The sequence below is a fragment of the Antedon mediterranea genome, chromosome 2 (assembly GCF_964355755.1).
Source record: "Antedon mediterranea chromosome 2, ecAntMedi1.1, whole genome shotgun sequence".
NCBI lineage: Eukaryota > Metazoa > Echinodermata > Crinoidea > Comatulida > Antedonidae > Antedon > Antedon mediterranea.
The window spans coordinates 22579556-22607228 of NC_092671.1; the positions used below are offsets into that span (position 1 = coordinate 22579556).

General features: G+C 35.1%; 1 protein-coding gene and 1 long non-coding RNA gene across 5 annotated transcripts in view; one reads left to right on the forward strand and one right to left on the reverse strand.

Moving 5' to 3' along the window:
- LOC140040729 (WD repeat, SAM and U-box domain-containing protein 1-like) overlaps positions 1-27673 on the reverse strand; it is a 183710-nt gene that overhangs the window by 22432 nt on the left and 133605 nt on the right. The gene's annotated exons all lie outside the window — the stretch shown is intronic.
- Positions 9258-10619, forward strand: LOC140040733 (uncharacterized). The gene is made up of 3 exons (XR_011842767.1): positions 9258-9565; positions 9896-10000; positions 10123-10619. It is a non-coding gene; the product is annotated as an uncharacterized lncRNA (long non-coding RNA).

Genomic DNA, 27673 nt, shown 5'->3' on the forward strand with positions numbered 1-27673 from the left:
CGAAAATAAATTCTAGATTAATTAGTTGATCATTTAAAATAAAATGATCACCTATTGTTATTGTATGAAATCTTTATTCTTATTCTTATTAGGTGATCATTTAGAATAAAATGATCACCCTGTTATTGTATGAAATCTTTATTAGGTGATCATTTAGAATAAAATGCACCAAGTGCGGATAACCCCTTGTTTTTGTCAGGATCTTTTTTTTCTATATTCTTCTTTCTTTCCACGAATTTTGTTAGCAGCGTATCTCTAATTCTGACCAACATAAAAAAGGAGCTGGATTATGTGCTGCTGTTTATTTGCTCTACTAAAAACAGCAAGAACTATGGAAAATTGGTATCTTGTTAACCTCTGATTAGAAAATCTGTTTCATGTAAAGCTTAAGGATTGCCTTGGAGTCAACAGACATAAAACTACAAAGGTACTTTTTGTGATTTTTGGTGTATATTGATGCATTTTTCTAGGCTGAAACCAAGCCATCGAAAGCTTTCAACAAGCATTACAAAGAGCAAGCAAAGCTCTTTATAGACCTATTGTTTTAAACTAATAACTAGGGCTAAGAAGCAAGCCCTGTCTATTGTTATAGCTGAATAGTAAACAGGAAGTTTCTGTACCAAGCCAAGCTGATCCACAGGATCTAAAAATGGGGATATGACCGGTTGGGCCGCCGACAAGTTGAGCCACCGGTGATTTCTATGAAACGCCCAGTGCATGCGTCTTTTACGACATTTCGCGTAGTGATTAGGATGGTGTCCTAGTACATAAGTTCATGGTCTTGGTTTATTGTGTCATGAAAATAAATAATATATAATTACATATTATAATTAACAACACAGCAAAGGAAAGTAGTAATATTTAATAATGTAATTGTTTTTAATCTTCGGCGAGGAAAAAATTCAGTGCACTCATAATTTTTCTCGCCACGTGTAGGCCTACCACGTAAAGTCACGTTGTCCTCTCTCAGGACTAATTAATAGAGTATTAACATTCTTCGAATGAGGTTAAATAACTATTATTTTTTATTTAATAATCTTTTAATATCATATTTTATTGAATTTTACAATGTTAATACACAAAATATTTGACTAAAAACGTGATTTTATGTAATTATTTTACCGAAAAATGGAGTAAGCCTAGTTCATACAACTGCCGACTGAGGGGCAACATGTTTACGTCATTTTTGGCTAAAAACGATCACTTTCGGTGATGTTTTATATTTTGGAATCTACAAGCCAGATTTTCATAATTATTTCTTTAATTATAATATTTAATAATATATATACTAAAAACCATGATATATAAACTTTTGAATGTACATCGATCCCTAATAATATAAATAGAACGAGCACCGGCGAAAGTTAGCATTTGGCGTTCCATAAAAAATAACGTTTTTCTGGTGGCGGCTCAACTTGGCCTAATCCCTAAAAATGGTATCTTAAAACGGGATCCAGTCAAGTCGCCCCATCGCAGAGTCGCCCCATCGCAAAGTCGCCCCATCGCAAAGTCGCCCCATCGCAAAGTCGCCCCATCGCAAAGTCGCCCCATCGCAAAGTCGCCCACGGTTTTATTTCGGTATGATTATGAAGCGCCGCCGCTAGTAGTACGCTGTTTTAATCATATTGGTTGCGTTTGATATCGATTGCGTTGTTACTTTGGTCGCGCTAAATGTCGTATAGGCCTACATTATAATGTTTATTCTATTATATACATAATTTGTGTTTTAATTTTTATTTCACAGGTTTTAATGGAGTGATGTGCTTTTTAAAAATCATTAAAAAAATAGTCCCTTGTTTGAAAGTTCTAAAAAGATTATCCCTGATTTATAGTTTCGAAAATGTTAATTTAATATGATTTTAAAATTAGTTACCAGAGCCACAATTACGAATCTTTCTTCAACCTACGCGTGGATACCAGCTCATTTTTTAGGATAATATAATAAATGTATAAATGTGTAGTACTGTAGGCCTTCGTATAGATTTACAGTAGTTAAAACAATAACAGTGTTGTAAGACAATGAGTGTTATAGGCTACTTATTGATCATTTTGCATTTATTGACAAGTTATGTGTCTTAATTTTTATAATGACTTTTCAAAATGAAGAAATAAAAAAAAAAGGATTTCATCGCCGATATGATCATTTTATACATGCAGGTATTTTAGTAAAATTAAAACGCTACATTTTGACCATGGAAAACCATCGTATCGTGTGCGTGTTTTTTAAAAAGGGGAATCTCCGACGGGCAGCAGAAAGACGTCGTAGCAGCTGTGAGGAAACAGATACCAGAAGGCGCAGCTCCGATTGGTTTCAGAGAATGTTTCAGACCCGGTTTCAGATTGCGAGTCGCTTTTTATTCAACAGCAGAATGATCATTTTACTGAAGAAATTCTTTTCAACCCTTTTGGTTATAGAACATTCTAATTATCATGCCTAATAAATATCCTCATATCGGGTGTTTATTTAATTTTAAATTAAACAAGACAGTGAAGAGGCACAGAATAATACGTACACGGACGTACGACGAATACATACACACACGCACGTCATCATTTACGACATATAGTGGTGATATGATGCAATTGTATAATGGATATAATGACTATGCAGGACCCATCTTATAATGGAAATGGAGAAAATGCCTATGTACAGAGGATTTCGATCCAAGTCGGCCCTAAACCGTCTCGGCCAAAGTCAAGTCGGCCCCAAGTCAAGTCAGCCCCAAGTCAACTCGGCCTCAAGTCAACTCGGCCTCACGTCAACTCGGCCAAAAAATAATCGGTCAACTCGGCCCCGTTAAAATATGGAACGCAAAAAGTGCAAATGAAGGGGATTGATAAAATAATATTTCTTCACAATTTTTTAACTATAAATAATTCTGACTTTTAATGAATATTAATATTTAGACAATAATATATTTAGCAAAAAAAAATAGGAATGATTTCACCAACTTTCCTTTATTTACGTTTAATAAAATCTCAAATTGCACAATTGAAAACAATTCGTAGCTGCGCCTCCCTGCACCTTTGGCAGCTTTTTCGATATCTACAACTGCTACATGTTTTCACTGACCGGGGGATTCCTCTTTTTTAAAAACGCAAATCATGGACAAAAACGATATGTACGATCATTTTTTCTATGGCCAAATGGTGGAACGTAGGCCTCCGTGTTTGATTTACTAAAATGCGGTACCTGCACGTGTTTTTGCAACACGCGGATACTTATTATTCATATCGGCAATGAGTTCATTTTTTTATATATTATTTAATTATATTATTTTTTTTATTTCTTCATTTTTTTTAAAGCGTGGATAGTAAGAATCATAATAATATTAAGCACTTTTTGCGTTCTGTTATATACCCCCAGTACCTTTGTACAGTAGTAATGTATTGTAATATAATGTAAAGTATTGTAAAGCTGACTCAAAGATAGATGTATTCACTTCGACTACTTTTTAACAACTCTTTTATTCACAATTCTACTATCTATATGACTCATACAAATTGGTATAGTTACAGGTGGTATTTGTAAACCAACTGATAACATAGGAAGTGTATACTGATAAACAAATGTATCATCTTGCCTACTGGCACCATAGCTAGACATAACATCTCTCCCCTCCTAATTTCACACGTTACATTTAGGGAGTGTAATCAATTAACCAACGTGGTTTATAAACTTCACGTCTAGGTCTATCTTTATCAAATGTATGTACAACAGTATCTTTCTGTTTCTGTGTGGTTAGATCATTTGTTAGGTATTTAGCATTCCAGATCTTTCCATCATCTAGCTCATATGTAGCATTACTAACAATTCTTTTAATTTTTCCTCCAGTATAGAACTTATTACTTGATTTATCAACATGTCTCGGATTCTTAATTCGTACTGAATCTCCCACTTTAAATTGTGGTTTTCTCACATTTTTCTTATCATCGTAATACTTCTTACTTTTACTTTGGAACTTTTTAACTCGTTCCTTTACCTCAGTATGTTTAATTCCATTTTGGTAACCATCTGTAGGTCTTACATTTAGTGTAGTAATTAATTTACGCTTATGTAATAATTCTGCAGGAGATATGCCTGTAACAGCATGAGGTGTAGATCGATAGATCATAAGAAATTCTAACATGGCCTCATTCCAATTCTTATTATTTTCATTGGCCATTTGAATGGTATGTTTAATTGTTCTATTCATTCTTTCAACTAATCCATTACTTTTAGGATAGTACAATGATGTTCTAATGTGTTTAATACCTCTCTCCTTTAAATAATTTTCAAACTCTATGGATACAAATTGTTTCCCATTATCGGATACCAACTCATTTGGTAATCCTTCTCTTGCAAATATCTGATCGAGAAAATTACATACAAATGTAGATGTAATATCATTAGTAAAAGAAACTTCTGGCCATTTACTGAAATAGTCAACTAACACAATAGCATATCTACACTTTCTAGGTCCCTTTTCAAATGGGCCTATTATATCAATAGCAACTTTTTGCCATGCATGTTCTGGTAACGCAATTGGTTGTAATGGCGCATTGTAAGTTTTAGCCGTCTTATCACTATTTTGACACGGTTCACAATTCTTAATTTTATCTTCTACTTTACGATCTATAGCAGGAAACCAGTATAGTTCTCTAATCCTGTTTTTAGTTCGTACAATACCTTGATGTGCAGTATGTGCTTCATCAATTATTTTACATTGCAATGATTTTGGGATTACCAGTCTCTCCCCCCTCATAATTAAATCATCATTTAAACACAATTCATCTTTTACAAGGTAGTAAGGTTTTAATTCTTCATTTAACATTTTCTTACTTGGCCATGCAGTTGTAATATACTTCTTAAGTAATGTTGACACATGATCAGTATTTGTCTCCTTAATTAACTCTTGTTTTGTAATGCAAGTGTTAGCATCCAATATATAACTTAATACATATTCATCACTATTATCAACAGAAGGATTATTTTGTTATGGGGAGTCTACTTAAAGCATCGGCAACAGAATTATTTTGCCCTGTAACATATTCAATCACATAATCTAAATTAAGTAGCCACTCTGCCCATCTAGCAATTCGCATGGTTTTATGACCTGTAGCACATGAACTTAGCAATTTTAAATTAGCCTTGTGGTCAGTACGTAATGTAAATTTGTTACCCCATAAGTAATTAAACCATTTTTTACAAGCATATACACAAGCTAATGCTTCTTTCTCTCCCGTTGAATAATTACGCTCTGCACTTGTTAATGTACGGGATGTAAATGCAATAGGAATTTCAATGTTATCCTTAATTTGACTTAGCACACCGCCTATTCCATAATCTGAACTATCAGTGGTAACAATCACTGGTAATTTGGGATCAAACAAATTCAATGCAGTACTTTTAGCAATACTATTCTTTAATTTATCAAATGCGGCTTGTTGTTCAGTACCCCACACAAACGCATTTTCTTTCCTTAGCAAATACCTTAATGGTTCTGATGTAGTCACATAATTTGGTACAAATTTTGCATAGTATCCAAACATTCCCAAAGCAGTTCTCAATTCAGAGATGTTGTTTGGAATTTTTGCCTCGATTATGGCTTTTACATGGTCATTATCAGGTTGAAGTCCTGAAGCCGAAATTGTATGACCTAAGTATGAAATTTGTTTCACTCTAAATTTGCATTTATCAAGGTTTAGCGTTAACCCTGCCTTTTGTATTTTACTTAGAACATTTTCCATATTAATAGCATGTTCATGTTCATCTTTACCAAAGACAACAATATCGTCAAGATAGCAACGTACCCCCTTTGCATTCATTAGGATTGAACTCATTGTTTTCTGAAATGCAGATGGTGCGGAAGCAAGACCAAAACATACTCTCTTATAACGGTAAAGGCCTTGATGCGTAATAAAAGCAGTTAAATCCCTACTTTCTTTATGTAATGTCAATTGATGGTACGCAGATCTAAGATCTAACGTAGAAAATACAGTAGCACCATGCAATGAATTGAATAATTCTGAAATATCAGGTAAAGGAAATTGGTCTACTACAAGTTCTTTGTTAACTTCTCTTAAATCTATACAAATACGTACATCACCGGATTTTTTACCTACTACGACAATAGGACTTACCCAAGGACTTGCATTAATTTTCTCTATAATTCCTTGGCTTTCTAACCTATCAAGTTCTTTAGCAACTTTGTCTCTTACCGTAAATGGTAAGCTTCGTAATTTCTGAATTTTCGGTGTACAGTGTTCGCGGACCATAACTTTATGTACGAAATCCTTCGCGAGCCCCACATTCCCATTGAACAATCTCGGATAGTTCTTTTTCAGTTCTTGCTTGTATTCAGCATCATCAATTGTAGTAGTATCTTTAGCAACTTGGACGTAAGCAATTTGTCCTTTCACAATGTTAATATTTAGGTTGCTAATCAAGTCCATCCCGAGAATAGGCGATCCTTTTTCTACAATGTAAATCTTCTCGTGCACTTTATTCTCTGGCTCACTGGCAAGTGTAACTGGTAAATTCACAAATCCATGCACATGTATCGGTTCCTTGGAGTAGGTCATCAGTTTGATTGACGCCTTTTGTAGAGCTTCGTTGACAAAATATCGATTATAGATTCTTTTGGGTAGAATTGTAACTGGTGAACCAGTATCTATGGTCATGTTCACTTTTGCTGAATGACCTATCAATACGTCAGTGCGTAATTTTCTGTTAACCATCACATTAACAGACATGGTTTCATCAATATTTTCAATTTCAACACTTCTGCAAACACTAGCAAAATGTCCTATCTTACGGCATTTATTGCATTTAGCTTTATTTGCCTTGCATTTGACATCATTTGCTTTGTGCGATTTCGAACCACAACGAAAACAGTACTCACTGGATTTGTATTTTGCTGGCTGTTGTTTAGGTTTGTAATTACTCTTTCGTATCTGCTCAACAGGTAATGGTAGTTCAGCTTTACCTATTATTTGGCATTCTTTTGCAGCATGTTCGCATTGCCTTGCAATTTCTATGGCAGTATTTAATGTAAGTTCAGGTTCCAGAAGTAATCTTTTGCGAATACGGGAAGAATTAGTTTTCTCAACTAACTGGTCTCTTATCATTTCATCAGATATTACACCGAAATTACATGAAATTGATAATTGTCTAAGTTCTCTTACGTACTCATCTGATGTTTCATCCTGGAGTTGTCTACGTTGACGAAATTTGTATCTTTCCGCTACAACGTTTAATCTTGGGTTAAAATGTGCCCGCAATTTGGCAACAGTTGCATCATATGAATTAACATCATCATTTGGATCAATTTCTCTTTCTGGTAAGGAGCTGTAAATACGTTGACCCTCAGTACCAAGACAATGTAGTAATAGTGCTTTTCTTCTTTCAGCATTCCATCGGTCACTTCCAGACGCAAGAGTATAATTTGTAAAAAAATCAAACCATTGTTCAAACTTTAACGTTGATTTGCCTGGAGTAGGTAGAAACGGTACTGGTGGTGAAATTCCAGCCATTGTATCACTTAGAATTTAAAATCCGATCCTCGTCGCCAATTTGTTATATACCCCCAGTACCTTTGTACAGTAGTAATGTATTGTAATATAATGTAAAGTATTGTAAAGCTGACTCAAAGATAGATGTATTCACTTCGACTACTTTTTAACAACTCTTTTATTCACAATTCTACTATCTATATGACTCATACAAATTGGTATAGTTACAGGTGGTATTTGTAAACCAACTGATAACATAGGAAGTGTATACTGATAAACAAATGTATCATCTTGCCTACTGGCACCATAGCTAGACATAACACGTTCCATACTTTATTGTGGCCGAGTTGACCTATTAGTTTTAGGGCCGACTTGACCTGCACCCTCAACACACCATGCACCACACACGACGGAACTAGTGCCGCGAGACGTAACAATTATGTGAAATGAGGACCTTTTTTAAAATGTTCGCTGTAGGAAGCTTAAATAGGGTTTCAAGCCAATTTTAACGTAAAACAGATTATTGATACTTACTCTATCCATATACGCCGATTTTTTGGTAATTCACTGTATGGAATGCAAATCCCACTAATGGAAAATTTGTAAACAAACACAAGTTAGAAAACTTCAGCTTTGACGGCTGCACACGAACTTTGGAAAGAAACTGTCACTGACAACAAATCCAACAAATTATTCTGAAAATTAGGTGACCTGCGACATCTTAAACATAATAAGGAACTGATCTTACCATATATGGTTAATTTTTCGCCTATTAATGTTTATTAAACAGCTATAAAATGACGTATACTTTATGCTAATGTTTTCGCGCGAAACGTTGATGCCTCTGTGCCGAGGGCTTATAAAATTAATGACGTCATGCGAAGTCGAAAATGTCGCGATAACGGTCATATTTCCCAACGCGGCTCTCCGACTGAAAGGCTTAGTTTGTCCAGCCCAGAACTTCTTACATAACACTTTTCAAGTAGGTTACAAAACTGGCTTTATTCCTTTGTTCTTCAGAAATAGGTGTATGCTTGATTTTCTACTTTGCAGCCTAGGTTTCAGTTATAAAATTTGCAAAAACCATACCTCAAATCATGAAACTCCAGTGAAAATAAAAAACTGCAAACAATCACCTAATCTTTTATATAGTTTGTAGTGAGAAAAAAGATCACCTAATAAATTGGAATGTAGGGATGCTCTTAAACAACTCTTGGATAAGCATGAGGGTGTGTTTAAAGAGGAACTGGGACTTTTAAAGGATATTAAAGCTGATGTTTTACTTAAAATGGATATGAAAGGGTTCCTAGCAATATCATTTTATTGGCTCAACGTGTAGATCAATCAGTTTTAAGCTTGCCATAGTCATACTTAATGTTTTGGAGGACGACAACGCCCTCAAAACGCCCCTGAGAAACCTGTGAAAAACTTTTTGTGACGTCACTAAAAGTTATTTTTGTATTACAGAGATAGGAATTTAGCAGTAAATCATTGATTGATGCAAAAGCATGGTAGTAATTACTTATCGCTTTGATATTTTTATTCTTGGATAAGTATGTTAGCCTAATCGAATAAAATTAATTCATATTATCAACCATGTTTTTTTTTAAACGGATTTTAATTTCGTTTTTCAAGGCCATCTTTTACGAAATTCATAGCCAAATGCCTATCTTGCTGGGTACACGGAGTTATTTTGCGCATGCGTGAGAATCACAGAGTCGACCACCTTGGCCTCACTCTCGACCCTCCTCTCGCGAGCGATGTTTATTTCGCTATACACGTATATACACGTATTATTGAAACATTCATTTTATTATTATTTCGTTGTAATTAACTGAAATTGATGGAAATTCGTCCACATCGTCTTGTTAACACGGGTATTAACATCGTTTTGAAGAAACGGTTGGACGAGTAAATGGTGTTTGACAATGCCATGGCCTGGAGCTAGCTAGGCCTATAGGCTAGCCTAGGCCTTTTTAGTAGTGATGACTGCTGGATACGGTGTTTAGTCGCCCGGCCAGAGGTGAGCTGAGAGCGTATGCTCCTTGATGTATCGTTGAGGGTGTTAATGGTAGGCACAATTGTGTTACTGTATTATGTATATACACATTATTTATAAGTACGTTTATTAATATTGTTGTGTGCTGTAGTGTCCTGACTAACGCATTATTAAAATATTTTTTTGTTATTACAGGCCGCCCTAGGGCCTAGCTAGGCTAGGCAACACTGAATACTAAATATTATGATTCCCAATAAAATGAATAGAGGTGGATTTTCTCTAATGTAGTAATAAAGGTTATAACAGGCCAGGCCTAGTTAGTGGTATTTCAGCTTGTATCATATACAGTACAGTACCTATACAGTAAATAAACAATTCATTTGTATTTTTACCTACCTACAGGTCTATAATTGGAGTGCAACTATGATAATTGATGGACGGGATAAGCAAATGTATTTAGTGATTGGAATGGAAGCGGAAATGTTAGAGTCAAATTATAATATTAAGGTAACAGATACTGAGCATTGCTATTTTAAACTGTTGATCAAACCTACATAATACATTATACTAAATTATTATTTTGTTTTGAGGGCAGATAAACATGTGCTTATTCATTTTCCTTTTTTCAGGTGAATAGAAAGATGCCCAGCGTACTTTATAATAGATGCTACTTGGATCATGCTTGCACGATTTATGCAGTATACTAAGACACCAAGTATAGAATGAGCGCAGACAATTAAAATTACAGAACTAAATATTTATGAAGAATAGTAAAATATGCATAATAGAATTCTTTAACTATGGTAATGTACTACCAGACAGTACATATAGTGTTTGTTTTTAACCATCTAAATGGGTCTGGGTATATAAACAAATAAACCACTACTGTACTTCTTTTTTTATTTATTTACCCAAATACTATGTACAATGGACATTTATGAAAGAATCCATCTCTTGAATATGATGGAGCTGGCTGGTGTTGATAGAATTAAAATGTATCACTCAGGTCTCAAAAGTAATTTATGTCCCGTTTGAAAAATCCTGCTTGTTCCAAACTCATTATGATACATATATTCAATAAAATTCATTCCACACACTATTTCTGCCATATAATTTGATGTTTACAATTTTATTACTACAGTAGTACTATTACAGTTCTTCAAAGCCATCTCATGTACTGTTGATTCCATAAATCTGCAAAGATAAGACCAATAAATGGATGGAAATGAACTATTATTTTTATTCAATCCTACCTCTAGGCCCTATACTATAGTATTATATTTTATGACTTGGTAACAAACAGAAAGAGGTTATTATTTAATTACACTACAGTTACTAACTAAACTATAATAATCCTCTCTGCCTCACCTCTGCTCTACTTTAATTATTAGTATTATTATATTACTATATTAGTCAATAACAAAAGTCAGAGCCAAAAACAAGTTCAACACAAGCTTACCTTTTTTATTTACGTCGCCTTTTACATACGTCTACGCCCGCGCCTTGTCCACTTCCTGAAGGTTCGTCGGTGGACCGGCGACTACTACAGTACTCTCTTGTACTGTAGACCATGGAGTAACTCCATGTGTAGGCCTAGCCTACTACTAGCGAATTTAGAAGAAACTATAGTCTACTAGACCTAGCCTAATTTGTAGTCTGCGTGAGTGGTTTAGTGTGAGAAGTACAAATACACACTTTCTTCTTTTCACGTACAATCTTTGCAGACATAACTTTTTATTGATTTGTGAAATATCGATATTTTCTACGACTGCAGCAACAGGGAGCTTGCAACACGCGAGTCTCGTGTAGGAGGATGGGTTTGTTTACACCACACACAGACTAGTCCGCGAACGAGACAAGGCGGTGATTGGACTGTATTAAAATTCATTAACCAATCACAAAACGACTGCTGCCGTGGCTACAACCCCGGGTGTTTCAAACTCTAAATTTGACGATCTCGTACGTGCGTATAGAACGTTCATAAAAATTAAGATGGCGTGCCAGTTGGTCGGCCATTTTGCGGACGTTTTATACCAAAATTTAATTTGTTTATTTCTCAATTTCTACTAGGTATTTGAATCTAATTTTTTGTGTGCTGTTTATTAACATTAAAAGGATTCATACAAAGTAATTTTTGTGAAATTTTAAAATCCTTTCATATCCATTTTAAGGGAGATGGCAGGCCATCTGGACCAGACAATATTTCTCCTTCACTTCTTAAATTAGCTGGCCCTGTTATCTCTTCATATCTCTCTAACATCTTTAATCTGTCACTTTCTCTTGGTCAAGTTCCACTTGATTGGAAAAGGGCTAATGTAGTACCAGTTTTCAAATCAGGTAATCGTGCAACACTTAAAAACTATCGACCTATTTCTCTTTGCTCTATTCCTTGTAAACTCTTAGAAGGACTTCTTTCTACCCATATTAACACTCACTTAACTAATCTATGTCTTATTCCTAAAGCCCAACATGGTTTCGTGCCAAGACGATCAACTATTACTCAAGTTTCCCAACTTTACCATCACCTTGCTTCTAATCTTGATAAACGTAATTCTCCTAAAACCGATGTTATATTTCTGGATTGGTCCAAGGCCTTTGATAAGATTTCTCATACTCCTCTTCTTCAAAAACTTCACAACTATGGTTTCTGTGGCTCTACACTTAATTGGATTTCCTCTTACCTAATTGGTCGGTCACAGAGAGTGCTTTTTAATGGTTCCTCCTCCAATTGGGCCCAAGTAACATCTGGGGGTTCCACAGGGATCTCTACTAGGCCCTCTGTTATTTAATATTTTTGTTTCGGATCTTCCCTCTACTCTTCAATCTAATATTCTCCAATATGCTGATGACACTGTTGTCTTCAGAAATATTCAATCTAAACTCTGATTCCCTTATCCTACAATCTGATCTTGACAATATTCTTTCTTGGTCCAACGTAAATAAAATGTCACTTAACATCAATAAAATGTAAAGTTATGCACGTTTCTCGCTCTCGAAATCCCACACTCTACCCTTATACTCTTAATGATATCCCTCTATCTCTAACTAACAGCCATAAATACCTTGGCATTACCCTTAATAGTACCCTTTCCTGGCACGACCACATTTTAGCTGTTCACTCTTCTGCCTCCAGGACTTTAGGATTTATCCGTCGTACTGTTGGTACCAATGACTCTCATTCTCTTCTGCTTTACAAATCCTTATGTCGTCCGATTCTGAAATATGGTGCTCCTGTGTGGTTTCCACATTTGGCTTCCCATCTTACTCTTCTTGAAAAACCCCAACGCATTCTTACAAGATACTTTTTTCCAGGTAAACACTTTGAACGTCCTACTTACGCCGAAAGATTAGCTCTCCTTCATCTTCCTTCTTTGACTTCTCGGATTGATTTCCAAACTATTGTCTTTGTTGTCAAATGTTTATACACTCATTATTGATCTCGATGTTTCTTCTTTTTTTTCTCCTATTTCTCGTCACAAATTTGATCTTCTATTCAGGCCACCCTTTGCTCGAACTGTCTGTTTTCTATCTTCACTCTTTCCTAGATTCTGTAAACTTTGGAATGGTCTTCCCTCTGAATTAAGTGAGCTTGCTCTCCTTGGCAGGTTTCGAGAATTCGAGACTAGTCTTCGCCAACACTATTTCTTTTGATTTTTCTTGGTCCCTGCTGTATTTTTTTTTTTTACATCATGTTATTCTCGTCATTTATTTTATATTTATATTATATTTTATTTATGTTAAAGGAAAGTCTTTAAACAGTGATTGGGTTCGCTTGTGACAATCCTGGCTTTTTGTTTCATTATATATTTTTATGTATTCTGTTGTAATTGTAATGAGCCGATATTGAATAAATCAAATCAAATCAAATCAATTATTAGTAAAGCATACCGGGTTCCCTATGCCTTAAGGTCTGACGATGATAATTGAGTTAGATAGATTGGTGAACAATGGGATTCTGACACCAGTGACGAATAGTCAGTGGGCCAGTGGGATAGTAATAACCGTTCAGAAAAAGGATGGGTCTGTTAGATTATGTGGAAATTATAAGCCCACAATTAATCCGATGCTACAATCTGTTGCCACACCAAATATTAACGTTGAAGACATTCTGTCTAACCTTGCGGGTGGTGAAACCTTTACCAAATTAGATCTGGCACAAGCCTACAATCAGATGGAGTTGTTAGATGAGTCTAAAAAAGGTACTCACAATTATTACTGAAAAGGGCTTGTTTCAGCAAAATCGATTGGTTTTTGGCATAACGTCCGCGCCAGCAATTTGGCAAAACGCAATGAATGTTATCTTGAAGGATCTCCCAGGTGTACAAGTGTACCTTGACGACATTTTAGTCACAGGGAAAGAGGATCAAGATCACCTTGGTAATTTAGAGAGGGTCCTTGTCCGTTTGCAGGATTAGGACTTGAGACTAAAACGGGAAAAGTGCGAATTTATGAAGCAATCTGTTGAATATCTGGGACATTGCGTAGATAAACATGTGTTCATAAATCCATAGACAAAATTGATGATATTTTGAAAATGCCGTTGCCTTCCGACATTACTACTTTAAGATCGTATCTGGGAATGGTGAATTATTACCGTTCATTTGTACCTCAATTAGCCACAATATTATCACCGTTAACTAATATGTTCGAAAAGGGTAAAGAATTTAAGTGGACAGAATTGGCTAGAAATGCATGGGTAAAATCAAAGGAATGCTAAGACATTCTGGGTTTTTGGTTCACTATGATCCCAATTTGCCTTTAACAGTAGCTACAGATGCTTCAGGTAAGGTGGTAGGCGCTGTTCTATCACACATGGTAAATGGGAAAGAAAGATTTATTAAATTTGCATCTCGTTCATTAAATAAGACCGAAAGAAATTATCCGCAACTAGAAAGAGAAGCCTTGGCTATCGTGTATGCTTGCAAAAGGTCTATCTATGGCCGAAAGTTTACTTTAATAACCGACAATAAGCCCCTAACTACTATATTTGGTCCGAAGAAAGGGTTACCAGCTTTGGCTGCAGAGCGAATCCAGCTCTTTATTTGTCTGGTTTTGATTTTGGTATTAAATTTAAGAACAGTCAAGTGAATGCGAACGCGGATTGTTTATCCCGATTACCAGTTGAGGGTTCCCCACATCATAGCGAAATTTCGGTTGCGCATATTGGTTCTAGTAAGATTGTTCCGGTAACTAGCGCCGAAATAAGAAATAATACCCGTAAAGATGTAATATTATCTAGAGCAGGAAGTTGGCCCCAAAGCGACGAGAGTTTGAAACCTTACTTTAACAGACGAAACGAACTGACTATTGAAGGGGGTTGTCTGTTATGGGGTGTCCGGGTAATAATTCCACCAAAATTGCGACGAGGAATTGCATTTGGGGTGGTTAAAATGAAAGTGTTAGCGCGGTCTCATTTCTGGTGGCCATTGTTAGATGCGCAAATTGAGAAAACTGCGAAAAAGTGTGTCTCATGTCAGCGTATACAAAATAATCCTACCATCGCACCTATGCATCCTTGGTACCTCCTTCTAACCCTGGGGAACGTGTACATGTAGATTTCGCGGGTCCTTTTGAGGGTCTTACCATATCTGATTGTGGTGGATGCTTTTTCAAAGTGGCCCGAAGTTTTTATTATGCAATCTACAACTTCACATAAAACTATTGAGGACTTCGTTTAGCCGGAATGGTTGGCCCCAAGTTCTAGTGTCTGATAATGGATCACAGTTTACGTCTGGGGAATTTAAAGGTTTTATGGCTATGAATGGTATATAGTCACAAATTATCTGCACCTTATCCTAGTACGAATGGACAAGTAGAGCGTTTTGTTCAATCGTTAAAACAAGGATTGACTAAAGAGACGCCAGCAAAGTTGTTTATGAACCGTTCTATAAGAACTAGATTAGATATCCTTCGACCCAATATTGATGATTCTGTGAGAAATAGTTTACACAAAGCGGCTTTGTGTAAACTATTTCTCACAGAATCATCAATATTGGGGCCATGCATAAACGAGATCGAAAGTTGCGTTTATAGGAAACAAACGATTTGGTTTATGTGCGAAATTATATAGGACAAACTAAGTGGGTCCCTGGTGTTGTAAACCAGGAGGGTCCTCTAAACTATAAAATTGATGTTGGAAATAAAATGGTTTGGAAAAGACATGTTGATCAAATTAAAGATAGAGGTGTAAATGTAGATTTTGAAAATAAAGAAGGGGAGGATATGGATACGGAATATGTAGATAAGAGAGAAGAAGAAATTTGAAATTTGTATAAATGATAATGTCAAAAGTAATGTTGCTAGTGAACCAAGTGTGTTAAGAAGGTCAACCAGAGTACGCAAAGCGCCAGATTGGTTACAATATTGAATGATAATGTTTTATAGTATTGTTTGTATAGCAGCATGATTGACTTTACTTTGTTGTCAATTTAAAACATAACTCTATAGACAGTCATCTTTGCAGTATTTACTGTAGTATTATGATCGGTTGTACATATTTAATAACTAACTTTCATTGGTCTATTTGACTATCCCGTGTATAAGCTATTATTTTGGTGTATTGTTAGTTTTAATAAAATGTATTGAAAATCTTGTAAAAAAAAAAGTATATAAAATGTGAAAATAGGTTTCCAAATTAAAAGGGGAGAAATGTTGTGTATTACATGGGTAATTGGTCTACGCGCATTGATAATTTTTCGCAATCTTACGAATACGATAACGAAAACAGATACGTCACGCACACGTATTCGTTTTTGGTAAGCCAGTAAAAATCTGTTTCGCATGGCAGCGAAATATTGAGGGCGCCGTCCAAAATATGACTGCGGTAAATTAGAGCGAAGCGCATGTACGTGTTGCTTGGTGCTTGGCTGCCTAGGCCTAGCGTAACATCAAAGCGAGTGAGGACTGCTATTTATCAAAAATGACTTGGCATTTTAGTAAATTACTTTAGTAAATTAATTTCAGTAAAAGTATAATTATATTATAATCATGAATCATTCCTGATTCAAATGCAAAATGTGCAAAATAGATCAAAAACTATACTCGTTTTGTAGTTACGAATGTGACTGGTGATATTCGTCAACACGAAAACGCTTTACGAATATGAAATGGGGATCAGCTCAAAAGTTTCACAAATGTTTGACGTATCCGTTTTCGTTATCGTATTCGTAAGGTTGCGAAAACTCCCTATTGTATGTAGAATTAGTCTAGTAGGAAGGAGGGTTTACTGTGCACCCCCATGATGTATTTTTTTAATGTACATTTTTGTAATCCTGAATATATGTAATTAACATTTTTTGATGTTCCCAAGACGAAATATTGTCCCATGGGGTTTTTTGGGGGACATTTTGGTGGCCATCTTGGATTTATCAAAATCCTAAATATAGACGGTACTTGAGAAAGAGTGATCATAGAGGTCTAATTTTGGTCTTAAATTGTTCATAATAAGCACATTTCTATGTACTATAATGAAAAGTTTTCGTTCAAAATGGCCGTAAATGCCACTTTTGACCTTTGACCTTGTTTTTACATAAGGGTCATATCTTGGTAACCCCTGGTCATAAAGATTTTATTTTTGTCATAAATTGTTAAGAATATCCATATTGATATTAGCTTATATTATTGCACGACAATTTTCACAATAATTTAGACTCTTTTTGTATTCGACCTATATCTTGACAACCAGTGGTCACAGAGGTTTAATTTTGGTCTTATATTGTTCAGAATATGCACTTTCCTATGTACTATAATAAAACATTTTCATACAAAATGACCGGAAATACAACTTTTGACCTTTGACCTTGTTTTTACATAAGGGTCATATCTCGGTAACCAATGGTCATAACGATTTTATTTTTGTTTTAAATAGTTTGTAGTATCCATATTTATATTAGCTTTAATGAAACATATTTTTGAAATTTGGTGGGAAATATCACTTTTGACCTTTGACATTATTTCCACCTGAGGGTCATATCTCGGTAACCCCTGGTCATAAAGACTTTATTTTTGTCATAAATTGCATGCATGTTTCTATCCACTCTAAGGAATATTTACTTCAAGAAATGGTCATAAATCTTAGTATTGTCACATTTAATCCTTGACCTAAATTTTGAAAGTTTGCGGTACGCCACGTATATTAGAACTGTTGAGTTTCTCTACGTTTCAATCAATATTCTTTGATCGTCCTCAGGAGTGAAGACCTCAATTTTCACAGAATTCTTATATAGTAAGAATTTTACTGTTTTCAAATAAAACTATGTATATATATATACCGTTAAGAGGAAGTGCCTTCATCTAACCCTCCAAGGTCAAATGTATAGAGGACATATTCCTGGTCAACTTCATAATATACAAATTTATGTTTCTGTCAAGACTCGTCAGACTGAGATTCTGACCGCCGTAAAACGTTTAGAAGCATGCACTGCTGAGATTAGGACATGGATGGGCTTAAACTTCCTCAAGCTTAATGAAAAGACCGAGGCGATCCTATTTGGAGTGGAGTTGCGTGTTCAAATTAAGATCCTGCTGCTGGTATTTCGATGCATAAATAGTTGCGCTCCCAAATATCTCACAGAATGATCGACAATCAATAAGAGAAAGTGAGAACAATAGATCTAGTCATCAGGTGCTACAGGACATTCAGAGGCGTAAACATAGTTGGGGAGATCGGACTTTCAGTATTGCTGTACCTAGGTTCTAGAACCACCTATCTTTGAACGTTAAACAAACATCATTATTGAGCACCTTTAAGTTACTACTCAAAACTCACATTTTCTGATATTTTTGGTAGCGCCATGAGCAATGACTGTTGGAATGGCGCTATATAAATCGAACGATTGATTGATTAGTAGCATCTTCTGACCGCTATAGTATTTATTGTATTACTGTATTGAATACTCAGTAAATGGCTGTAGACAGGCAGCCCAAAGACATTTGGTTAGATGAGCTAGGTACCAATATCTGACTATTTAAGTGTGTTGGGGGTTGTCATATTAAATGTTGTGATTCTCTGTGTTTAGAGAAGGATGCTTTAGACCAGGTCCGCCTTATTATTAGCCAATCAAAATCGTATAATTTTTGGAGGGAAAATGTTATCCTCCTCTGAAGCCTAAAATTTGCATATCCAGTATAAAAGTAGAATGTAATAGATATTAGAGGAGAAGAGAGAATAAGATCAGAGTAGATAAACGGAAAGATGATAAAGAATATTAAGGCTTGACTGGTAGTGGTAGAAAGATGTATTAATCGAATTACAAGGAATAAAAGTTCTAGTTGAGTTAAATATACTTTTTGTATGTGTTATCGTTCAGTGACAGCTGTGTACGTCGCGTGGAAATATATACGCCTGAGAAACCTCGGAACCAATAAAGATAAATTCACTACATGGTGGCAGAGGTGAAAATTTTTGTTTAATGATTTAAGTATCAAGAAGAAGAAGAAGTGACAGTGCCTACTCTACGGGTCTGTTAAATCAGTAACCAAAAAGTTAAATGGTTACGAAGATCTGGATTCCTGACAGTTTTTATACCGTGCGTTGTTTGGATATTACAACGAAGAAGAAGAACTGTTGAGCTCAAGACTCCTGGATATTCATAGGAGATACTGTATATATTCACCGAGGTCTGAAAGAAGAAGACTGAAGTAACAGAAGGAAGCCCAGTAATTTGGAGAAGATTTGCAAAGCTGACTTTGTAAACTATTTTTTATTTCGAAAGTAAATTTTTGTACGGAGCGAACTTGGAACGTTGTTTGTGACTTTGAAGTAAATTAATGTCTTATATTGTATTGCATTTAAAAATTTATGTGGATTTCATATTTTTTACATATCTGAATGGAATCAAGGTAATACAAATACTTTTATAACATATTTTGTATAGGAACATAAGTTTACAGATTTCATTAGTAAAATTGTTATTAGCATGACAACTTTAAGATCGGGTAAAAATATAGATAAGACTATGTCAGACAAAGATACTAGGGAAGATATGGTTGACCAAGAAGAGGTTGACCAAGTCAATGAAATATATGATAAAATGGCTAGGGATATTGATTTGCCCGAAATACCTGGCGGTATGCCTAAAGATATGATGCTCGAATATTTTCGAATGAAGTTCGAGGCCGAAAACAAAAAGTTAGAATACCAATTAAGAATAGAAGCAGATATAGAGCAAAGAAAAATTGAATCACAAGAAAGAGTGAAAATGATGGAATTAGAAAATAGGTCTAGCTACAGTAATGCTAGGAATATAGTAGATGAAATGAAGGTAAAGGTTCCTACTTTGAAGGAATCAGATGATATTGATATATATTTTAGAACATTTGAACACTTGGCAGAAGCCACAGGTTGGGATAAGAATACGTGGTCTGCTAGGTTAGCACCTGAACTGTTTGGTAAAGCTAGGACAGCATATGCATCCTTAACCGTAAAAGAATGTGTAGATTATGATACCTTAAAGAAGGCAATCTTAGAAAAGTATGATGTGTCCGCAGAGACCTACAGATTTAAATTTAGAAATTCAAACAGAGTTAAAGATATGTCCATCAGGGAATGGCTGAATGAGCTCTCCCATTATTTAAAATGTTGGATGAAATGTGCTAATGTAAAAGAAGATGATGCTGCAGGCATTATTGAAATGATTATAATGGAACAGGCACTTGATAAAATGCCTGAAGATCTGAGGCTTTATCTTAGAGATAAACAAGTAAATAAGAGCTATGATATGGCTATGATAGCCGATGATTATATAGCTAATAGAGGTGGCCGTGGCTATTGGAATGCCGTCAATTCTGAAAATAAGCCTAAGTATTATAAGGGCCAAGAAAATAGTAAACCTAAGAATAGTACGACTCAGAATAACCCTGGAGCTAGGCAGCAAGGATACAATAGGTATCACGGAAGGGGAGGCAAATTCCATAACTATGGTAGAAATTTCCAACAGAGAGAACCTTCAAATGAATGGATTAATGGCCTATGCTTCAATTGTAAGGAGAAGGGACATAAAATAATAAATAATAATAATAAATAACATTTATAAAGCGCAAGAGACAAAGGTTTCAAAGCGCTGTGTTTTCCAAGATCAGGGGATTGTCCTAAGATGGTAGCAAAAGGAAAGACTAGTGACACTAAGAAGGGCCCGAATGTGAAAGATGGCTTAAGATGTGAAGGACTAAAATCAGATAGACCCCAAGTAGTTATGGATAGTGTAGAAAATAAAATGGAGAAGTGTACAATAACAGGAAAATTAGAAGGACAGGATATAACTATGCTTAGAGACTCGGGATGTACCCAGTCAGCTGTTAAGGAAAGTCTAGTGCCTAACAAATGTTACTTGCCAGGAAAATGGGTTACGTTAAGAGGTATAGGAGGCGATATTACCGTCCCCTTAGCTGAGGTAGCTATAGAAAGTAAGATAGTGACAGGAAAAGTGATTGTAGCCGTAATCGAAGGATTACAGAGGGACATGTTTAATATTGGGTCATGATTTGGACCAGAATTGTGGGGAAACAATGGCTAAAGAAATGTTCGTCCTAACTAGGGAGCAAGCCAGAATAGAAAATGATGTTAGAATACAAGACAAAATGATATTGTTAGGGAAAGATAGTAACTTTAAGCCGATAGAAGAGCCACCTAAAGAAACTAATGTACAATTGTTGAAAACAGTAGTAAATGACAACAAAGTAAAATAAAACTAAGTGTTTAGATGATATGAATGGAACAGAAATGAATAATTTGTTTGACGAAAATGAGGATAAAGATAAAGATAAAACAGTCAAACATAAAACTTATGAACAACAGCACAAGCTGAACCTAACTAAACAAGAACTGATCAAATTGCAAACTAAGGATGACTCACTCAAAGGAGTGTTTGACAGGGTAGTCCCTATAGAAGAAATAGGTCAGCATAGGGTGTGTTTCTTTATGAGACAAGGTATATTGATGAGAAATTGGAGTAGTATTAAAGATAAGAATAACCAAGTGGAACAGATTGTATTACCCACTCAGTGTAGACAGGGTGTATTACACTTAGGTCATAATGTGCCATTTGCAGGTCACATGGGTGTTGAGAAAACTAAAAGTAGAGTCCTGAACCAATTCTATTGGCCAGGTATATTTAAAGATGTGGTAGTCTATTGTAAAGTCTGTAAGGAATGCCAAAAGGTAGATAAGGGTAAAAGTAAAAGGAAACATACTTTGATACCATTACCGATTATAAGTACACCATATAAACGTATAGCGATAGACATTGTTGGACCCTTATCTAGAACAAGCCGTAATAACAAATATATGCTTACTATAATTGACTATGCTACGAGATATCCGGATGCTTTTCCGTTACCCAATGTTAGAGCTGAAACAGTAGCCAGGGCTCTAATAGAAGTCTTTACTAGAGTAGGATTACCCGAAGAGATTGTACATGATCAAGGAACTAATTTCATGTCTTCAATTATGCAATCTATATGTAGTATGTTGGGGATTAATCAATTAAAGACTACAGTGTACCACCCCCAAAGCAATGGGCTTGTTGAAAGATTTCACGGTACATTGAAAAATATGATAAGGACACTTACAGTTAAGCAAAGAAAAAATTGGGATAACTACATACCCCCCTTTCTGTTTGCATACAGAGAAGTTCCTAGTAAAGCGACGGGCCATTCACCTTTTAAATTGCTTTATGGTAGAGAGGTGAGGGGACCCTTGAGTTTACTCAATAGTAATTGGGTAAAAGATGAAGAAACATCTACTGATGTTATCAAATACATGTTAGACATAAGAGAAAAAATGGAGGTATTAATGAAAGATGCTAATGTAAACAAACTTGAACAACAAGAAATTATGTCCCACAATTATAACAAGAATGCTATTGATAGAGAATTTGTAGAAGGGGACAAAGTGTTGATATTCCTTCCAGTAGGAAATAGTAAGTTAGACAGTAAATGGCAAGGCCCCTTCACTGTTACAAAAAAGGTCAATGATGTAAATTATGAAATATACATAGGAGGTAGAAGAAAAGAAAAACAAATTCTACATGTTAATATGTTAAAGAGATGGTATGATAAAGTAGAAATAAGTAAAGATGGTTATTATGTAGTAACAAATGTTCAGTCGATAGAAGAAGTAGACTTAAATGAAACAGTCCATGACAATGAGTTAGATAGTGAAATAGACATAGGATTGTCTTATCATCAATCACAAACATGGAGAGATGTTAACGTTAGTAGTAATTTAAATGATACACAAACTAAACAATTAACAGAATTGTTAAAGTACCAACAGAATGTATTCTCGGATGTACCAGGTAGAACTCACTTAGTGACACATGAAATTAAGACTAATGGTGAAATGCCTATAAGGCATAGGGCATATAGAACGCCCCAAGCATTAAAGGGTAAATTGAAAGAGGAATTAGATAGTATGTTGGCTATGGGTATAATAGAACCTACTGTTAGTGCCTATGCTGCACCTATTATTGCCCTGAAGAAAGGCCAGAATCAAATTAGAATGGTGACAGATTTTAGATCACTAAATAAGACTACACAATTTGACCCTTATGTTATGCCTCGCATAGACGAAATGTTGGATGAGGTATCATCCGCAATATACATAACTACGTTAGATCTAACTAAAGGATTTTACCAGGTGCCTCTGGATCCTAAGACCAAAGACAAATCAGCATTTATTACACAATTTGGACAGTATTGTTACAATGTACTTCCATTTGGTATGCAAAATAGCTCTAGTACTTTCCAAAGATTAATGGATAAGGTATTACAAGGTACTGAGGGATATTGCTAAGGCATATATAGATGACATATGTATTTATAGTCAAACTTGGAAAGATCATATTTTTCATTTGAATGATGTATTAGAAAGATTAAGTAGTGCTGGATTGACAGCAAAGCCTTTGAAATGTAAAATTGCCTATGCATAGGTAGAATTTCTGGGGCATAAGATTGGTAATGGAGAAATTAGACCCATGATTGATAAGGTTGAGGCTGTGGAAAAGTTCCCCAGACCTTTGTCTAAGAAACAAGTCCGATCATTTCTCGGATTAACTGGCTATTACAGAAAATTTGTACAGAACTATGCCGATATTGCTAAGCCATTGATTGATTTAACTTTAAAGAGTAAAAGTAATACCGTTAAGTGGAATGAACAATGTGAAAATGCCTTTGTAACTTTAAAGAAACGACTTACTGATGATAATGTATTAAAAGCCCCAAATTTTGATAAGATGTTTATATTGCAAACCGATGCCTCAAATTATGGCATAGGTGCAGTGCTGAGCCAAATAGATGGTGAGGGTAATGATTATCCCATTGTGTACTTAAGTAGAAAGTTATCTGTACATGAGCAGAGATATTCTGTGCCAGAAAAAGAGTGCCTCTCTATTGTTTGGGCTATCAATAAACTTAAGTATTATCTGTATGGTTGTGAATTTCAAGTTCATACTGACCACCAGGCATTGAGATGGATGGACTCAATGAAGGGTGCCAATGTTAGACTTATGAGATGGGCTCTGTTTTTACAAGGATATAAATTTAAAGTTATTTACAAGAAAGGATCATTAAATGGAAATGCAGATGGATTAAGCCGTGCATAATAATATTATAGAGGTGTTATTAGTAGATAGTTTAAAGTAAAATGGTTTTAAATGTTAAATTTTTGGAAAGATTGACACAATCTTTTTCCCAAAAAGGGGAATGTCATATTAAATGTTGTGATTCTCTGTGTTTAGAGAAGGATGCTTTAGACCAGGTCCGCCTTATTATTAGCCAATCAAAATCGTATAATTTTTGGAGGGAAAATGTTATCCTCCTCTGAAGCCTAAAATTTGCATATCCAGTATAAAAGTAGAATGTAATAGATATTAGGGGAGAAGAGAGAATAAGATCAGAGTAGATAAAAGAGAAGAGAGAATAAGATCAGAGTAGATAAAAGAGAAGAGAGAATAAGATCAGAGTAGATAAAAGAGAAGAGAGAATAAGATCAGAGTAGATAAACGGAAAGATGATAAAGAAAATATTAAGGCATGACTGGTAGTGGTAGAAAGATGTATTAATCGAATTACAAGGAATAAAAGTTCTAGTTGAGTTAAATATACTTTTTGTATGTGTTATCGTTCAGTGACAGCTGTGTACGTCGCGTGGAAATATATACGCCTGAGAAAGCTCGGAACCAATAAAGATAAATTCACTACAGGGGTCACTTGCAGTCAATGTAAATGGAAGTCTGTCGGGTACCCCCTGCTGCGTCTAGACCGGGGGACCCGAAAGGTGCTAACAAATCGGCACCAACTAGATGAGAGATATACCACCTAATTTCACCACCATGGGATGCCCATTGACATCTTTATACCAATATCACCAACGACAAATATTTTGTCCTCTGCAATAGGTCCGCAAGACCCCCCCCCCCCCCCGAGGGAAGGCCTACAAATGGAGATAGCATAGCTGAGTGAGGTACCACTCAAAATTAATGCCAAATGAACAAGTTTTGATCATACAATACTAAATGGGTAACGACAGACTAATTGTCTGGTGCACCGCAAGTGCCAGACACCCTAAAGTTCGACTAGAGACCCCCTTCCCACAACTGGCCTAGATTAGATAGTAGATACCACCAGCAAACCAATGTTATATGATTTAGCACATTGTAAGAAATACCAAATGACCTAATACAGACTATCTGTACACTACCTTGGCCCTGGTAGACCCCTCTGAAGTTTGACTATAGGCCCCTTCCCCCAACTAGCCTAGCTTAGAATAGATATTGTAGATACCACCCAGCAACCAATGTTATATGATTTTTGTAAGAAATACCAAATGACCTATTACAGACAATCTGTACACTGCCTTGGCTCTGGCAGATCCCTTTAAATTTTGACTAGGTAAAAATTTGTGTCCGATATTGGTCTTTACATTCTTACTGTACGGAGGATTGAACCAAATGATATGTTTCTGTTTCGGGTTTTATTTTTGTTTGCTTGTTCAGGTGTAGCTCATGTTCATATCCATTATTTCTAAGTGCTTCTTGGTATTGAGGTATTGCTGCATTATACGAATTTTCATCGGATGAGATGTTTGAGTCGTTTATTTATTGCTAGTGGTATATTGCATAATATTGATGGCCATTGATGGCCGATGATTACTTTCACGGTGTACATATAATGGTGTATTGTTTGGTTTGGTGTATGGGTGGAAGGTACCTGTCCTCAGATCAAGTTTTATGTCAAGAATACCATCCACATGTAAAATACAATCATCCCTTTTTCTTTCAATAAATTTTCTATTATTTAATGAAGAATTAGAATTTGATCAGAATGTATTTTTGTAGCCGTCTATCAGTACTGTTTCCAAAATAAATTAAGATTATGAAGATGTTGACATCAATTTTGTTATTGTCTCTTTCAATTGGACAATAAACACATTCTATTGGATAAAAGTTGTTTGCAGACATAAAAGTAGCCACCTTTAATTATGAATAATTATGTAATGAAACATGTTATCAAACACTTTTTTTATTATTTATCAGATACTTTACATTTTACCATTTTGTTTGACTTTTTTTCTAATTTGAGAATTGTTAAGAATTCTCGCATTATATGTAAATGATATTTAAATAGGGGTCAAAGGTAAAAAATGACATTTATTGTCAGTTTTTTAGGATAAAATTAGCATTAGAGTGGATAGCATGTACATTCAAAAGATTTTTATAAAGTCTGTAATTTTCCCTTTTTCAGCATGTTTTAAACAAACAACAACATCTTTTAAATTAATTTTTACTTTAAAATAAATATTCATTAGAGTGGATAGAAATATGTATGTTTTGAACAATCTAAGACAAAAAAAAATTGTTACTGAGATATGACCCTCAGGTGAAAATAAGGTCAAAAGTTGTATTTCATTAAATCTTATATAAATATGGATATTCTGAACAATTTATGACAAAAATAAAGTCTTTATGACCAGGGGTTACCGAGATATGACACTCGGGTGGAAACGAGGTCAAAGGTCAAAGTTGTATTTCCTGCCAACTTTCAAAAATATGTTTCATTATACTCTAGTAGCTAGATCAACTTTCATATGCACTTTGAGGTCCAGAGAATTTGACTTCAGAAATTGGTTTAGGGTGGTCAAACAATCATATTTGGCTTGGTTACACATTTTGAAAATGTGGCGAAAGGTCAAAAGGTCAAGGTAAAAGGTCATAAGACCAAACATAAATATGTCCTTAAATCTCAGCAACCACTTGTCACAACGAGGTAATTTTGGTCTTAAATTAATCAGAAGGTATACATTTATATTCAGTCTAATGGGACATTTTAGTAAAAAATGACCGGAAATGCCATTTATGACCTTTGACCCACAACCCAGGGCATGTATGTATCTCCGTAACTACTGGTCGTAGACACTTGGATTTGGTTTTAAATTGTTCGAAATATATGTTTTGTTATTTGTTATACATTTTGAAAAATGTTACAAAAGGTCAAAGGATCAAGGTCAAGGGTTATTTGAACAAATAAAAAAGGTACTTTTATCTCGGCAACCACTGGCCGCAGCAAGTCAATTTTGGTTTCAAAATGTTCAGAAGGCATGCATTTATATTCCATCTAATGGGGCATTTTAGTCAAAAATGATAAGAAATGCCATTTCTGACCTTTGACCCACATACCAGGGCATCTTCATATCTCATAAAGTACAGGTCGTAGAAACTTAAATTTGGTATCAAATTGTTCGAAATATACATATTTACATTCAATGTAATAGAAAATGTGGTTAAAAGATGAACAGAAATACTCTTACTAATGTCTCAAACAAAAAACATATCTACACAACTTATCCTTAGACAGTAATGTTATGCAATAACTGATACTTTAAATTGTTTTAATTTCAAGTACTAGTTATTGCTGTCCCCGAGGACATTTTGATAGAAACGTTAAGCTCAACAGTTCTTTTCAGAATGCTAGAAGTAACTTGCCATATGTATCCGATTAAACGCCCCTGGCATTTATTGTTCAAAATGGTTTTTAGGGGGAAAGGAGGCATCTTTATTTGGGGTATAATATGGTAACATGTATAATCAAATAAATACCACCTAGATGGGAAAAAATACTGCACAATTAATATCAAAAAGTGATAAAATTATGTCAAAAAGCTTGGTAAATTGTAGATTATGGTAGT